The sequence below is a fragment of the Microtus pennsylvanicus genome, chromosome 12 (genome assembly GCF_037038515.1).
Source record: "Microtus pennsylvanicus isolate mMicPen1 chromosome 12, mMicPen1.hap1, whole genome shotgun sequence".
Lineage (NCBI taxonomy): Eukaryota > Metazoa > Chordata > Mammalia > Rodentia > Cricetidae > Microtus > Microtus pennsylvanicus.
In genome coordinates this window covers 50,527,033-50,544,340 of record NC_134590.1, presented here as the reverse complement: position 1 = coordinate 50,544,340, position 17,308 = coordinate 50,527,033, and the positions used below count along the sequence as shown (strand labels likewise).

At 37.4% G+C, this 17,308-nt stretch overlaps 1 pseudogene; it reads right to left on the bottom strand.

Moving 5' to 3' along the window:
• Nucleotides 1-14,978: 14,978 nt before the first annotated feature.
• LOC142832833 (heterogeneous nuclear ribonucleoprotein A3 pseudogene) lies at nt 14,979-16,421 on the bottom strand (annotated as a pseudogene).
• Between the last annotated feature and the right edge of the window lie 887 nt (nt 16,422-17,308).

The window sequence follows — 17,308 nt, the reverse complement described above, 5'->3', positions numbered from 1 at the left end:
TTATCTATGTGTCTATCATCCTTCATGGTATGAAAGACAATTAGAATTTGATCTTAAAGTATCCAAGGAAACAAAACTAAGGAGGGGGGATGAAAATGGGACAAAAAAAGCATCCTCAAAGCTTTTTAAAAACATTCCACCCACACTACATTTGGGGGAAGCCTGCCAGAGGAGAAATATTACCACCCTTCCTTTTAATACTGCTTTGTTTAACTGACCAGAGCTTAAGAAAATGATATGTTATTCCACTAAAACATTTGCAAAGAATGTATTTGAAATATCTGCTATAAAAAATTTTATGGCTTTGTTATTGTTTAATAGTATGGGTGATTTTGTTTAGTATTGGATTGATAAACAACTTTTCATGCAATTTAGTGATGAAATGGGATGTTCTTCATTCTACATGTGTGTGTGTGGGTGTGTGGGTGTGGGTGGTTGTTGTTGTTGTTCACTTGTTTATTTATTTTGTTTGTTTCTTTTTTGAAATTGGCTGCTTTTCCCCAAATCCAAGAACTATGTATGAAAGTTTCTCGGTTTCAGAAAGGTTTCAGCCACAGGGAGATCAATGCTAGATGGTAAGGAACCACAGTTTCCCAAGCAGTGATTGCACTGCATCAGCTCCTCTCAGCCTCCATTCCTGTACCTGAATGGCTCTGTTTAAAAGCCAAGTCCAGACTCCATGGGTCTGTGAATGTGAAGACTACACATTTTTGTTCCAAGGAATATGATAACTTGGTGCTGCTGGTTCATCTTCATGTTTCTGCTTATCCTGTCATTCTGCCCATGACAAATATAAACCATTGACTTCCACCAGGAGAATGGACCGGGATTTTCCTCCTTCAGTCTCAGAAACATCACGTCGTCCAACTTCAAAACTTCCTCTAAGCCAGACCCATGCAAAGGTAACAAAATATGCAGTAAGTATGTGCTTTATTCACTAAGTGCACATGTGGAGACATAGAAGAAAGGGTTTAGTAAGGAAATTTCAGCATTTTAAGGTGTTAACTACAAGCTATTATTTTTTCTATTTTAATTGCAATGTCTAATTTTAAATGTAAATACTGGTAATTTATAGTATAAAATTGTAATTTTCAACTCAATCTGATTTATAATTATAAGTCTGAGGATAATATTTGTTATGCAGTAGTATAGCTAACAAATAGCATATGAGCAAGGTGAAGAAATGCTCAAAAGCAAAAACAGAGACTACAGAGATGGCTCAGTCAGTTAAGCATTGGTCCTGCAAGCATGCGGATCTTCGTTTAGACCCTCAGCAGCCATGCAAAAGCTGTGCATGTTGCTGTGCATTTTTGTCTTCAGCGTTGGGAGCTACAGACTGGTAGATTTTGAATGGATGGAGTTCAGAAGTGAGTGCAGGGCCCTTTATCAAACTAAGGTGGAGAAAAAATGAGGAGGACAGTTGATGTCAACTTATAGCCACTCTACACACATGTACAACTATGAACATGTACACACACGCATGAGAGAGAGAGAGTAATTGTACAACATGGATCATTGTCAGCCCCATAACCAAAAACATGGAGGAAAAGATGTTGAGCTTATATCCCATCCTGGCAGCTATACTGTGATTGATGCCACAGTAAGACAAACCTGCCATCTTTACCTTTACCTGTCATCTGCTCCAGTCCTATCCATTGCAGAATCACCTGGAAGCTGGAGGGCAAAGGAACCTTAGTTACACATTAGACTGGTAAGATTCACAAAGCACAGTGTTCAGTACACCAGAGAATGGATGTGGATGAAAAAGCATAAAATTTAGTTTTCACAAGCTGCAGGTTATGGTTAATAAGAGATAGGTCACTTTATTGAAAGACTGGTGTCCAATCAATTAATTAATTTACTAATGTAGAAGTAAAATAAATAGAATGTTAAAAATTTTAACATTCACCCTGAGTAAAGTCTGGAAAACTGCACACCAAAATTCAACTAAAATCCAAGTAGAAACTACCTCAGCAGTACTTCCATGAATATAAATATTTATTAACTAAAGCATTGCTTTCTTTAAAAATAAATTGCCTTATTCTTTGAGAGAAAAGAGATTGTAATCAGATCTTTCTCGGTCTGTCTTCACCCTGGGACTTTAAAATGCACCCTGCTACATTTTCAATTCAGGCTTAGAAATAGAGTCCATGGGACTCTGGGAATAGTGAAATGATCATTTTACCAATAAAAAGAGTTTTGACTGATCACACAGGTCTGTTTTTTATAAACTGAAACTCGGTCAGAGATACGCATGCCTGTTCAGTGTGCGTTCTTACATGACATATTGCCCTACACTGAAATGGTGATCCTAAACCCCACAGCTGCATGGGTCCACCCAGGTGTTAAAGGTGTTACCTATTGAACTGTGCACTTGGATATTTTTTCAAACATTGACTGATGTCTACCAGATTCTTTATGTCACTCATGATCAGGATACCTGGTCAGCTCCTCCAGATTGTGACCCAGCTAGGGTCTGGTCACATCCTCAGAGAGAGAGAGAAGTTCCATTGCTATGATGGAATCAAGTCTGGATTAGTTTTTGCTGTCTCAGAAGAGCAGTAAAAACCAATAGGGCAAGGAGAGTCCTGTCCCGATATCTAGGAAAAGGGATGATGTCTTTCAGGTTCTATGCTGAACAATATGGACACAGAATAACTCAAAAGCAATGCACAAACATGCCTCTGCTCAAAGGGGCTCACCTGCTCTTCTGGTGCTCACTGGAGAGGTGATGTCAGGGCGGAAAAAAGACAGAAGATGAGTAGTGATACCATTGAAGCAGCCTGCTTGAATCACACTCCAAAGCAGGTCCCAAGGCTGGTGGATAATTACAGGAAATAGCTATAAAATGGTTCTGTTACAAAGGAGAATGTTCTGATCCTCCTCCAGGCCACATCAGACAGACGCTAGCCTAACCCCAGACACACAGCCTTTGCTCACTCATTTTCAGCTGTACTGATACCCTCAATACCTCAAGCCACTAGCCACCCCAGTTCTCCTTTGCTCATTCTGTTTGGGCATGGTCGTCCTGGCTTTGGCCTCGCTCCTTTTCACAGCTCTGCTTTCCATACTCAAACTCATTCTCTCTCCCTGAAACTGTGAAGGCTTCTTGCGTTTCTTCCACTAGGTATTCAGCCAGATGAGAACAGAGACTACATGAATATATGTGTGTGCCTTCTTCTCTGTGCCTACTTGAAGGCGCGGCACAAAACAGACAATTAACACACACACACACACACACACGTGTGTGTGTGTGTGTGTGTGTGTGTGTGTACTTGATGGCATGTTCTCTCTTTTCTTTTTCTTTTTAATATGAGAAAATAACCCCAAACTTCCCCAGACTTTTGGTATTCACAAGTCCGCTAAGCAGTTCTCTGGAATTTGTTAAGCAGGGATTCTTTGCCAGGTCATTTTCCCCAAATCTTGGTGTGGATAGTCAAACTGTAAAGCAGACAGAGTTGCATCCTACACTCCATCCCAGCTGCCACTGTGATAGATTTTCTGTAGACTTATTTCACTAGTGCTCTGCTAAGAATGTGGTCATCTTACAACCTTTGAAGACACAGCTCTTCCCTTATTACTCAAGAGACTGAAGTGACTCAACTGGATACTAATGTTACTGTGAGGCATCTGGGAAATTTCTGGCACTGGTGTTGTGGCCAGTTGGCCAAGAAGTCTTAGGAAACCTCCATGATGTAGGACAGTAATACCTTGCTCTGCTGTGCTGTGTTATAGAGCTTTTCTGTCACTTTTCAAAGTCCTCATTTGTAAAGCATTAACAACTCAAGTCTAATCGTCATAATAAGATTATGTCAATATTCATTTATGCACATATATGATACTATATATCTGTGTGCACACATATAGCCATGCTGGCATTCAGAAATATTAATCATTTATGTGTGCTTTTGTGAACCATAATATTAGAAGGATGGAAAAATATTAGGATGTCAGATTACCACTCCAAGACTTCTATGTAGAGGAAACTATTTGAGATGAACTAAATTATCAAATAATCAGGTGTGTCCTAACAACTCAGTGAATAATGCCAAAGAAAGGATGTCCTGATGGAAATTTTCTCACTGTCTTAAGAAGGTCCAGTCATATATGCCACTTAAATTTTATATTCTATAATTACAATCATACAGATATGTATATATTTTCCAATTATAATAGATATAAAGATAGATAAATAGAAAGATAGATAGATAGATGATAGATAGATAGATAGATAGATAGATAGATAGATAGATAGATAGCTATTATACATCCTATGGAATGACTCGCTCTTTTCCAAGGGAGGTCCTGGTTGGTGGTCTGACTATTTCACTCAGTATTGAGTTAAGTATACTCAATGTTCTGAAAGTCAGTGAGATCAACACTCCTTTAAATTTACTCAAAGAATGAAACAATGCCAAAGCCTCAGGTCTTTTACTTTTGATCATGCCGGTTGTGTAGTGAGCAAAACAATGTTACCAAACAAAAATTAATGGAGCCTGAAATCTGACCCAAGCTCTCTTCATTGAACATTATGTAGCAGAATACACATAGAGGGGGTGCCCTATTTTAATGTATCCTCAAATCACTTATTAACTTGCTCCAAAAATGGGAAAATTACAAAAATTCCATGCAGAGGGAGGAATAATCTTGCGATGTGTCTTAACAAATCCCTTATTTTCTTTAGTTCTTTTCTATCAGGCATTATAAACATATTGCCTTTTTTACAAAGTGGATTGGGAGAAATATCAAAGAAAAGGATGCTTGGCTGCAGTTTCTACAGTCTATAACCTACTCACAGGACTAATGTAAACAGGAATGGAGATTTTTCTGGAAGAATTTAGCTTCATTAAAACTTGGGTTTTAAGATCACCACTGGAGATGGTTGACTGCACTGGTTGATTCCAGGTTCTTGGTATCATACTCAAATTATTGGAAGATATACACTAAAACAATAAAGCACAAAGAAGTTTTATTTTGAGAACAAAGTAGAATTACGAGTATCAGAAACACTGCTAAAACACAAAGGAGGACAGAGAATAAGACATGAAACGGTATGCAAAGCTTTTATTACTCTTAGAGGGTTTCCTTTCACTGGGTCCAAAAGAATGAACTGTCTGCAAAGGCTACACTTGGCATTATTTCCTGTTTTGACTCAGAAAGTTGGATTTCATGAGCTTTTTTGTACTATGTATGATAATTGTCATGTTGTCTTTGATTTCCATAATATATATTCCTAATTATACATAGCTATAAGAGGACAGATTCCTCCTAACTTTTGAGAGGATGAAAGTTGTCATACTGTGCATGTACCCCAAATCAGTCTATGACAGTCACGACCCCTATCTCCCAATCCCTGGCATGTCCAGAAACAAGTCTAAATACACACAAGGCATTCTAGAGAAACTGCTAAGATGAACAACTTCTATTCATTGTTTTAAGTGAGGTGTAACTAAAGGTTGATGCAGATGCCAGCAGGTTTCTAAGAGCATTGCTATGAAAAAGGTGTATTTGTTGTCCAAGTCAATTTGAGTACTAGGTTGTCCTGACATTCTTATACATACCGGCTTCAACATCACAACTTAATAGTGGAAGAAAAGGAAGTCATAGAAGACTGAGTACTGGAAATAGTCTTCACCGTGGGAGGAACAACCAAAAGGACTAAATAGAATCTGCTTGTGGTACCTGATAGATACTCATGGAAAATGATGACCATGGGGGGAGAGAAGCCTGAGGTAAATGCCTACTGGGCACACATTAAATCAAATTGGACAATGACCTATGAAAAAGTAGGTTTGTAGTCATATGCTCAGAAATTTGGGTGAATCTATGAGGGCACCTTGGGAACATGAATTTTAAAAATACCCCCTGTGTATTGGCCTTGATTAAACCAACTGATCTTGAGCAAAGAATATAATATCTTGAACATTCTCATTTATTTCCTGGGAAGATCCAAACACTGGACATAGAAATCAAGAAGCTAAAAGGTAGACATCCATGCTAAAGTCTATATATCCATAATCTTGCATATCTCAGGGAATCTTCTGGGTTTTTATGGGAATGTTAAGAAACAGATTAGAGTGATAAAAAATAAACGTTTCTAAAGACATTTATATACATACAGAACAGCAGTGATATGAAACAAAGAACTAAAATATGTAGGTTTGATAGTTAAATTGTTATTTAGTTATTTTAATATTTTTATAGAGTTTTTATAGGAAACAAACAAAATTGCAGATACCTTGAAATGTTTAAGAAGGACCAATGGAAATAAAATGTTTTCTGTAACTTTAGCTGAGAAATTTTCAAGCAAATGGATGTAACTAGAAAAAAATATACTGATTTAGATATCCCAGACAGAAATATAAATAAGCCGCATCTTCCCTTATATGTGGATATTACCTGTTAAGTCAATGATAACCAAACTTCAATCCATAGAAGCACAGAGGGTAGGTATAGAGTAAGAAGCTAGAGAGAACAGATAAATTCCCTTAGGAAAGGGAAATAAAATAGGTAATTATGGATGGATGGTAGGCGCAGAATGGGAAGATCAAGTGAAGAAGGAGATTGAGGGAGGGAATATAGGGAAAGACAACACAAATTAAGAGTCATTTGAGGGATAGTTTGGAAACCTATACAGTAGAAACTTTCTAAAATATATACATATATAAAGACTATCTAAAAAAAAAAAACAAACCACCAAATAATGGGGGAGACAGAGTCTCAGTGGGCCAACTTTTTGCCACCAAAGAAACTCCCAGTACCTTTTTGGCTTATATCTAATTGAGTTGTTGGCTAACAGAATTACATGAGAATCACCAAACAACCCAGGCTGCTGCCAAAATAATAGGTTGTTCTCCACAAATTGGCATCAAAGTCCCGTTGCTGAAGACAACCCCTACACAACTTACTAAACATGGAGAAGTGATTTAAGCTGGTGTCTACACAGAGCCTTCTTTCCTACATTCTAGCATCTTTTGTACAGGAAAGTACCCTGCATGCTACAAAAAGAGAAACATAAGCACCATGTCAACAACAAATCCATTGCCTAGAAGCTTATAGAAATAGCCAACCAGTCTCGGTTTCAACTTAAGGCCCATTCCATGAGTTTGAACCTATCGTAGATACTGATTTGGTGACCAAGAATCAGAGACTATATATTCTACTGGCTTAAAATACATATACACACATGCACAAACACACACACACACTAAATGTAGTGATAAAATGATTCCTAATATTTCTATAATATTTTGATATATTCATGAGAAAGTGTCTTTTTCAGCCATTATCAGGGAAGCATCTTCCTGCAGTACATGGGAACAAATATAGAGACTCACAGCTAGACACAATGCGGAGAATGAGAGACCTTGGAACACTCAGCCCTAAGTAGAATGTCTACATATAACCTCTCCCCTCATTGCTCAGGGATCCCTGAAGTAGGAGAGACAGAAAGACTGTAAGAGTCAGAGGGGATCAAGGACACCAAAAAAACCAAGACCTTCTAAATCATGAACAAAGCTCATATGAACTCACAAGAGACTGAAGCAGCATGCACAAGGCCTTTGTGGGTCTGCATTGGGTCCTCTCCATATATATTATTACTTCCAGTTTAATCTTTTGGGAGATCCCTGAATGTGTCTCTGATTCCTGTCCCTTCACTTGGGCTCTTTTTGTTCTATTACTTTGTTCTATCCATCTTCAATGTGATAGTTTTTGTTTTATCTTATTTTTTATATAATTTTATATTATCTCTTAGAAACCTGTCCTTTTCTAAAGAGAGGCAGAAAGGAAGTAATTCTGGTTGGGAAGGCAGGTGGGGAGGACATAGGAAGAATAGCAGGAAGGGAAACTGTAATCAGGATGCATTACATGAGAAAATAGTCTATTTTCAATGAAAGAAAAAAATAAGAAATATAGTTTTGCTAGATAGACTGTTTGATTAATAATAACTTATTTGTTAATGCTTTTATTACATCTATTAAACTTTTTGAAAAAGAGAAGTATTATACACATGCATGAACAAATGTTTTATAAAATGTAGGCATGAATAAACTTTTACATGCATTTTAAAAAATTAGACCCTAATCAGTAATCAATTTGTAATTTTTTAAAACTATCTATCACAGAACTCCCAGCAAAATAAATTGGTCCTTAATAATATATTTTCTTTTATGGATACTAGATAATTATATAAGTGTAGAGAAGAAAATGAATCAAAACACACAGAAACAATTGATGGGTTCTCCTTGGATTCAACAGCCACCTTTGGGAAGACAAAAGTCATAACTTACCATATCCCTTGCCTATTTAATCACAAGTAATGTAAAATCTCTGTCCTCCAGGCTAGGAATCACACACTGTTAGAACTGAGCATCCATATTCATAGGAATGTAGTGTTGCTGCAGTGGAGGCTACAGAAAGAACCCTTTGGGGGAGGAGAAAACAAGTTCGTATTTAACAGTGAGGAATACGGGTAAATTTAAAAAGCATATCTTTCTGTCTATAAAGAGTCATTATATTGGAATTTATAGTGACCAATGATGAGGCACCTTGGATCAAAGAGTGTCCTGATTAAACAAGATCATGCCTAGAGGGTGGAGGTTCATTTAAGCAACACTACCTACTAAATTGTTCTTGCTATGTAAGGAGAGAATAAGTCAACAGGTCAGAATGGCATGTGACCTCATTGTTGGAAAAGGGCTGTTTGTTGGTTCCTGGCTGCCTGGCTAGCTTAGACCCAAAATAATCACAAAGAAACTGTATTAATCAAATCATTGCTAGAACCATTAGATCTAGCTTCTTATTGGTTTACTCTCTTACATATTAATTTAACCCATTTCTATTAATCTGTGTATGGCTACGTGGCTGTGGCTTAACAGCTAAAGTTCACAGTGTCAATCTCCAGTGGCTCCATGGCTTCTCTAACTCCACCTTCCTCCTGCCATGCTATAGGTCAAGCCAGTTCTTTATTCATTAATCTACAAAAGCAACATATAGACAAAAGAACCTCCCACACCACCTCATGTCTTAGCTTTTTGTGTATTAAAAGATTTAGAAGATTCTCCGTGTAACAGTCCAAGCCTGTTTTTGTCACCTTCACAGCTACTTTGAGATTCTGCCTTGATTTTGGAGTTGATCCTACTTTTTCTGTTACTGACATTTTATGGCTTTTTTCCTAAAGTGATGTTAACAATTTTAACTATCTACCATGTAAACAGAAGACTTCCACCCTCAACTGAAATAAAACACAGCTATCACCATGGTGACACTATGTCTTGTAAACTGGAATTCTAGATGCTGCAACCTTGTTGCTGTGAGGAAACGTTGTTTTGTTTTACTACCACAGCTCCAGAACACACCTCTGAACCTAGCACTCATGAAATGCACTAAACATGTCTCCTGTTACCCGTATGATCTGCAGTTCCACCCAAGAGCCTCATGAGCTAGAAGCTTAAAGGGAGGCAGACTATAGAAAACGAGGCCTATTAGAGCAAAACTAATCCCCAGAGGGAGTCCCCTTGAAGAGTATATTAAGGCATTAGACATTTTCTGACTCTGTTTCTGGAATCCAGAATGTGAACAGACTTGATCTACCACACATAATCACTCTGCTCCAGTCCCTCAGCAGAGGCCCAAAGCAACAAGGCAAAGCTATCATCAGTGGAAACCTTTATAATCATGAAACAAAATAAACAACTCTTTAAATTGTCTCAGGCCTTTTGTCACAGTAATGGAAAGTTAATAGAGTTGGTGACCCAAGTGTTTTCTATTTTGTTTTGCATGGGTAAGTTCTAAAGGTCTTACAGTACAGGGAGGCTATTACTCAAAATGGCCTCTAGCTCTGATCAACACAAACATGAAAAAAAAAGGTAATTGCTTCTGCAATCTCATCCAATTAATTAGACTCAGGAAGCAAATGGGGGTGGGGAGGAGGTCTGGCAAGATTTGCTGTTACTGCACAAGCAACTGTTCTCATAGTGTGGCATAGGAAGAAGAGAAACTGAAAAGGTGAAACTTCCCTCTGTGACTTATCTTTTCCTGAAACAGTGGCTTCAGATTTCCATGGTCTAAGGATCAACTTAATTCATCTGGCTCTAGGAGACCATACGTATGAGGGCAATGGACCAGACAGTTGTATCAATTTTGATTTTATGAACAGTTCTTTGAAATGGATATTGTACATTAGTAACAATATGTTGTGTAATTGTAGCATGTCTGTTGTCTCTCCCAGCTTATGAAATGTCACCTGAAATGACTAGATATTTGTATCCTCTACAGACCAGACTAGGGACACAGTTAACATTAATAGTGCATTCTGGTCTAAATAAAACAGTTCACGATGCAGTTCTTTGTTGTGATTTCTGTACTCAATCACAGTAAAACATGTGTAATGAGATTTTGTAATAAATATGAGTTAAAAGGTGAATCAGACACTAAGAAGAAAGTAGGAAGACAGGTACCCCACCAATGAACAAGCAACCTGGGAACATCTCTAAAGTAAATAAAATGATTGAGAAATGGAAACAACAAAATGGTTCTCAGCTCACTATCCCTTTAGGATATACAAATGGTCTGAGATATTAAGGACCATGAAGTTTCTTCGGCCCACTTTCTTCTGAGAAAGGATTAAAATAGGTGCCCCAATCAGAGGACCTCAGACCCTTTTCAGAGAGAGCTTATTAAAATATAATTTTGAAAAATGAGTAATGTGCCATATGACAACCTCAAAATCATTTGGAGTATGACTCTCTCATGCCAGGAATGATACCAGACTGTTTTGTTCGCCAGTCTCCAGAAGAAATACTGTCGTGCAATAAGGAGTCTATAAGCATTCATACTTTAAGGCACAAAGACATTCCACTTGTATGGGCACAGAAAACAGTCCATATTTGAACAAGTGTACAAGTTTGCACACTTATATTGCACACCCAGAGACTGAATGAAGAAGGGAAAATATCAATCTCTTTCCATGCCCGATCAAGCTGTTCATTAGTGAAGATTTCAAACAATTTGCTAAGGAACATCTAAGAGGCTGTAAAAACAAGAGTAACATTCCCCTATACTATGTGTAGGTTAATGTCCTGAAATGCAAAATCAGTCCACACTTTCTCTCAAGCACACCTGAGGGCAGCACAACCAGTAACACTCCCTACACCTTCCATGAGATATTAATTGAAAGTACTTAATTTGAAAATTACAAAGTTACTTGAGCTCTGTCAAAACCCCACACGTTGAAAATGCCACACAATATTGCCACACAGAATAGGTCACATTCGAAATGCCAGCACGCAACACAGAATTGTATAAGATTTTTTTGTTCTATAAATGTAAGTTAAACAAGAATCACAAATAAATTTCATCTTTCAACTTTGGCCACACTCCCAAATTATTTTTTTTTGTTTATATCCAAATATTCTTTAAAAATGGTGGATCATAAATACTTTCAATACTACATGTTCAGGTTAAGAATTATTCAAATTCTGTGAGATGAAAAGTATAACCTTCAAATGCACCACACCTTCCACGCAGGCAGTGATTATGACTCCCTGATGACCACGGTGCCAGGATTTACATGTGTTAGATTATTTAAGGTACTTAATTACACATTGACATATATTGCACTTGCCAGTTAAATAATCAGATATTGTAAATCAAACATTTGACTCAAATCCCAGAGGAAGTTTTGCTTCACTGATGTCTTCATTCAAAGCCCATTTTCTTTCCTTCCTTATACATTTCCTTTGAGAAAGGGACGTTAGCTCCTCTCATGAGATATTTGGAGCCCTCTGTCCTAAGAACTAGCTGAGCATGCTTGCCACTGACCTCTCACATGAGAAGCCACCATGGTTTCCTTTGATCAGAAAGAATGCTTCAGAACCTCGCCATGTTTACGATGCCTTACTCTAAAAACTGTGTTCTGTCCTCTGAGATGTGAAACCACAAGCCAGTTGCTCTGGGCAATTAAAGATCTTTAGCACCAGCAATGCATCAATTGAAAATATCCTGAGTACATTTCCACTAAGTAATTATAGCTGCCAATCTGAAATGCCTTCATACGGTCATCCCACTAACATATCTCTTTACTGTACCTTTTAGCATAACCTTGGATAATTCTAAAATAGCCAGGACCACACAGCCAGTTTCCCCAGAAAGGAAAATAAAATGGGCACTCACTGGGAAAATTAGACAAATTTTGCTCTAACTTTGGATAGAACCCAAAGTATAAATGTTAAGTGTCTATTTTCCCCCCGTAGCTGTCAGATATCCAAAGATTATTCAAGCAAGCAGAAATGACATAGTATGGAAAGTTCAATTTATTCATATTATAGGAACTTTTTTAAAAAAGAAAATGTGGAGAGAACTCTGAAGGTATTACATTTATATCTATAGACAATCTAATATCCACAATAGTTTTTAGAAGAACTACATTCTTGAAAATAAAGTGTCCTACTTAAATCCATCACACATGTTTTAATAGAAAGAGACATGTTGCTCCCTAAAGATAAAAAAAGTATTTCAAGAGTAAGACATAATTTGTACAAGACTTTTCTCCTCTGACTTAGTAGGGAAGATTTCGCTGAAGCAGATCACTTTCAAACATACTGGCCATGAGCTAAAGAAGTAAGTGCTTATAGCAGAAAAATTACACGATCATCTATAAATTAATTGCTCAAACCATAACACTCAAAGAAATTGATTTTCTAACTAATCCTCATTTCTCAAAAATATGGTATATAATCAGGCAATTTATAAATGAAAAGTCTAATGAGAAATTCTGTAATTGCAATAAAAACAAACAAATCAATTGTTAATCCCACCTAAAAATATTTGAAGTGGTTTCGTAAATTATTTCCCTTGGCTCTCCAACATACCAACACCAACCAAACATAGAGCTGTGTGCATTTGTTAGCACAAACACACAGACACACACACATGTACATTTGTGAGTCACCCAGGGACACACAAAAACACACAGTTGTATATCACACACACATTCACATACAGAGGGGGATTCTCCCTCCCCAAAGAAACTTTGTAGAGTTATGTCAAGATTTGTCGGAGGTATCCACACAAATTTCATTCATAGTCTAGATACGTTATGTTTCAATAAAATTTTAACAGGTTCTGAATATCAACGGAAGCAATTCAACAGTGTTGCTGATAAAAAAACAATTTACTCCAGCCTGCGAGCTACTGACTGACTCTATTGGTCACCTGGAGTAGTATAATGCTTAAATTTATAGGAAAAGGTCTGTACGCTACAACTTCATTCAAAGTGTAAGACAAAAGATGCTGGCATATTTTGACCCTCAGAGTTGAAAATGTGACAAATAGCTGAAGCACGTCCTCAAATTCAATCCCACAGTTTTTTTTAAAGCCTTTCATGTCTGTCCATTTCGAGATACCCAGATAAAAATTACCTCTCACTAATTCTCAGAATCTTGGAGCTCTATATCCCACAACATATGCAGATTACTAACATAGTGTGTGTGTGTGTGTACTGAACATGGGAACCTCAAGCTCTATTTTTAAGTTTCATTACTTCTCACTACTTAGCTTTGGTGGTTTTGATCAGAGCATAGGCAAGGGCAGACTGCCAGTTTTTCTGATACTTTGAGGGAAAACAGATATCTCAGTTTTTATGGAACATTTCTTGATTTTTACCATTGGATTTTATAAAACTTTGTTCTCCCTTAAAAACTCTGTGTGGCTTACTCCACTTATTTAGTTCACTTGCCAGGAGAGCTATAAAAGCCTAAGTATGCTTTTATTTATACCTGGCACTCAAACACCACAAAAACCAAAGGGATATTTAGTTGAGAATGTCTGGTTTTTCTATGGTAATAAACAAAAAAAATGAGAAAGGTATAATAGTCATGACACCATGTTCCCTTCTTATATATACCAGGAACCACACCAGATAATATTCACATACTGCCACATAGTCTGCAATAATTTTAAAAGAGAATTATTAATATGTTTATTTTTCTTGTGGGATAATTGAGGGTCAGTTGAAGTTCAGAGATGTAAGAAAGTTTGCTCTATAGGGCTTATAAAAAGCAATCCAACACACATTTGAATCCCAGTCTCCTTGCAGAAGATGTGTTTTGATCAAGTTTTGTGTGCATGTGTTTGTGTACATATGGATGCCCATACAAACACACACACACACACACACACACACACAGAGAGAGAGAGAGAGAGAGAGAGAGAGAGAGAGAGAGAGAGAGACAGAGAGAGAGAGAGAGACAGAGAGAGAGAGAGACAGAGACAGAGACAGAGACAGAGACAGAGAAAGGGGAGAGGGTGACCAAGACTTAAGAGTGAGTTGGCAGTGCAGGTATGGGAACTAGTTTGTAGTCCATATCAAGAGGTGGTAAAGTGGGGCCAGGAAGTGATGGTGCATGCCTTTAATCCTAGAACTGGGGAGGCAGAGGCAGGAAGAACTCTGTGAGTTTGAGGCCAGCTTGGTCTACAAGAATTAGTTCCAGGACAGGCCTCAAAGCTAGAGAGAAACCCTGTTTTGATAAACAAAACAAAAAACAATAATAAACGTGATGAAGTGAAGGAAATTTAAGCCACAGAGAACCTAGAATGTAGTGTGGATATTAATTTTCTTCATTGATCTATCCCAGAAATAAAAAAAAATTTCTTTGGGCTATCTACAAAATTATAAACTCCATAGATACAGATAAAACCATTCCAATATTAGCTCTTCTTGTCAAATCAACTACAGCCTGATTCTGGGGAATGTTAGTTGAACTGTACTGAAATCTTCATTTAGCAACACCAAAAATATCTTAATACAGTTGTGGCCACATTAAATTGGTATTTGTCTATGATTTCTTATATTATACAAACTGAGCAGATTATATTTAAGAGTATCTATTTTATATACATAAACACATGCACCAGCAGTCAGTGACATAGAAGGTCATGAATGTAAATGAACCTAGAAAGGTGTTCTCCTCAGAAAATTTTATTTATTTTTTTTTTGAAAAGTTAAAAATTCCTTAATTTTTTATTCCTGGTACCACTACCACAATTTACAGGGCAATATACCTGACGTAATGAAAAGAAAAAGAAAGACAAAGCTACAACAGATAAAAGACCTCAGGAATGTACATCTAATTGACACTACATTGCATTAATCAATAGCTGCACTTTTTGCAAACTGAGGCTCTGACAGTCCTGAACAAGAAGGGCCTCCTGTTTAAGCTGCGGTAACTTTTCTGACTATGGATCATCGCTCCTTCTGTGGCAGATTTTTACAGTTCCTCTAATGCATTTAGGACAACTGTCTCAAAGTAACCTGCAGCTTTCCTGACAACTCCTCGCTCTCTCTCCTGCTAAGAACTGTAGCCCTTTTCTGCTGTTTTTTTAAAAACCTTCTGCTACCATATCCACCACTTCCACCACCTGCTCCATAGCCACCACCACAGGGAATGCCTGAGCTTCTTCCAACAAAACTGCCCCCTTTCATGGGTCCATAATTTGATTGCTGTTGTCCACTATAATTTCCAAAGTCATTATAGTTCCCACCACCATAGTTACCTCCACCAAAATTTCCTCCTTCATTGTAACCGTCATATCCTCCTCCTCCACCACCACCATAGCCTCCTCTACTGCTGTAACCAGGACCACCACCATAGTTGCCACCATCACCTCCAAATCCATTATATCCACCATTACCACCTCCATAACTACCTCTGCTGCCACCACCTCCACCACCATAGCCTCCTCTTCCACCAAAGTTTCCACCACGACCAAAATTACCTCCACCACCTCCAAAGTTCCCTCCACGACCCATAAAATTGCCAGGTCCACCTCCACAGCCTCTCTGTGATCCAGCAGACTGCATCTCTTGTTTAGAAAGGGCCTTTTTCACTTCACAGTTATGCCCATTAATAGTGTGGTATTTCTGAACAACAATTTTATCAACTGTGTCGTGGTCATCAAAAGTCACAAAAGCAAATCCTCTCTTTTTCCCACTCTGCCTGTCTTCCATAACTTCTATGGTTTCAATCTTGCCATACTTTTCAAAGTAGTCTCTCAGGTTATACTCTTCTGTATCCTCTGTAATACCACCAACAAAGATTTTCTTCACTGTTAATTGGGCACCAGGTTTTACAGAATCCTCTCTAGAAACGGCTCTCTTTGGTTCCACCACACGCCCATCAACTTTGTGTGGCCGAGCACACATTGCAGCATCCACCTCTTCAACACAAGAGTAGGTGACAAAACCAAAGCCCCTGGAACGGTTTGTTTGGGGATCTCTCATTACCACACAGTCTGTAAGTGTGCCCTATTTCTCAAAATGTTCTCTTAAGCTATCATCTGTGGTTTCAAAGCTCAGACCACCAATAAACAGTTTCCTCAACTGTTCTGGTTCCTTTGGATCATGGCCCTCCATTTTGAGACCGGACTTGCCTCTTCCAACTCGAGTTCAATATGGCAGAATATTTTATTTTTAAGTTTGTATCTTTAATCATAGTATAATTCTAATCTTATGAGAATTCATAACAATTATTGATGTTGATCATTTCTAAACTATGAAAAATCTACAGATTCTGTTATTATGGAGGCATGATAGCTATACATACAAGGCAAAAATATGCCCTTTGATCTTATCTATTTCATCTCTTGAAAACTGAATCATTGGCTATAAAGGTGGGGCACATATAGAATAAGAGTTAAATGTTTTATATGCTTTTGTGGTTAAAAACAAAAAAAAAAACTTCTGCATGAAAGAACAATGCAGCAAAAAAGATAGAATATAAAGGATATAATATAAATCCAACAATAATGATAAATATCAAGATTACCTCATCGGATTACCAAAATATTTACTAAAAAGTCCACAGATGCCTTAGTAGATGGGATAATAGAGAAGAGAATGGAAATAACACTGTACTTCATTTTCTTTTAATGAAATGGAAGCAATAAGAAAAACAAAGTTGTGTTCTCCCTAGGGCATTACATGTGTTTTGCTAAAACTTGATAATATTTTAGAAGCAATGATGGGGCAAGACTATTTTAAATAACTTTTCATTTCTGAAGAAATGTATAAGAGTCCTCACTATTTCCTGGAAGCCTACAGTGACTATTAGTGCATTATCTTTCCTAGTAATTATTGGTTGAATATGACCTTCTTCATGACGCAGAGACTGGTTCCCTGATGAAATTACACATCTTTATCAATACCATAGAAAATATAAATTAGCAAAGTTATACGTAAGGCCCACTTTCTCCAATATCTATGTATAATTTTCTAAAATGTATCAGAGAAGTGAAAAAAAATCAGACA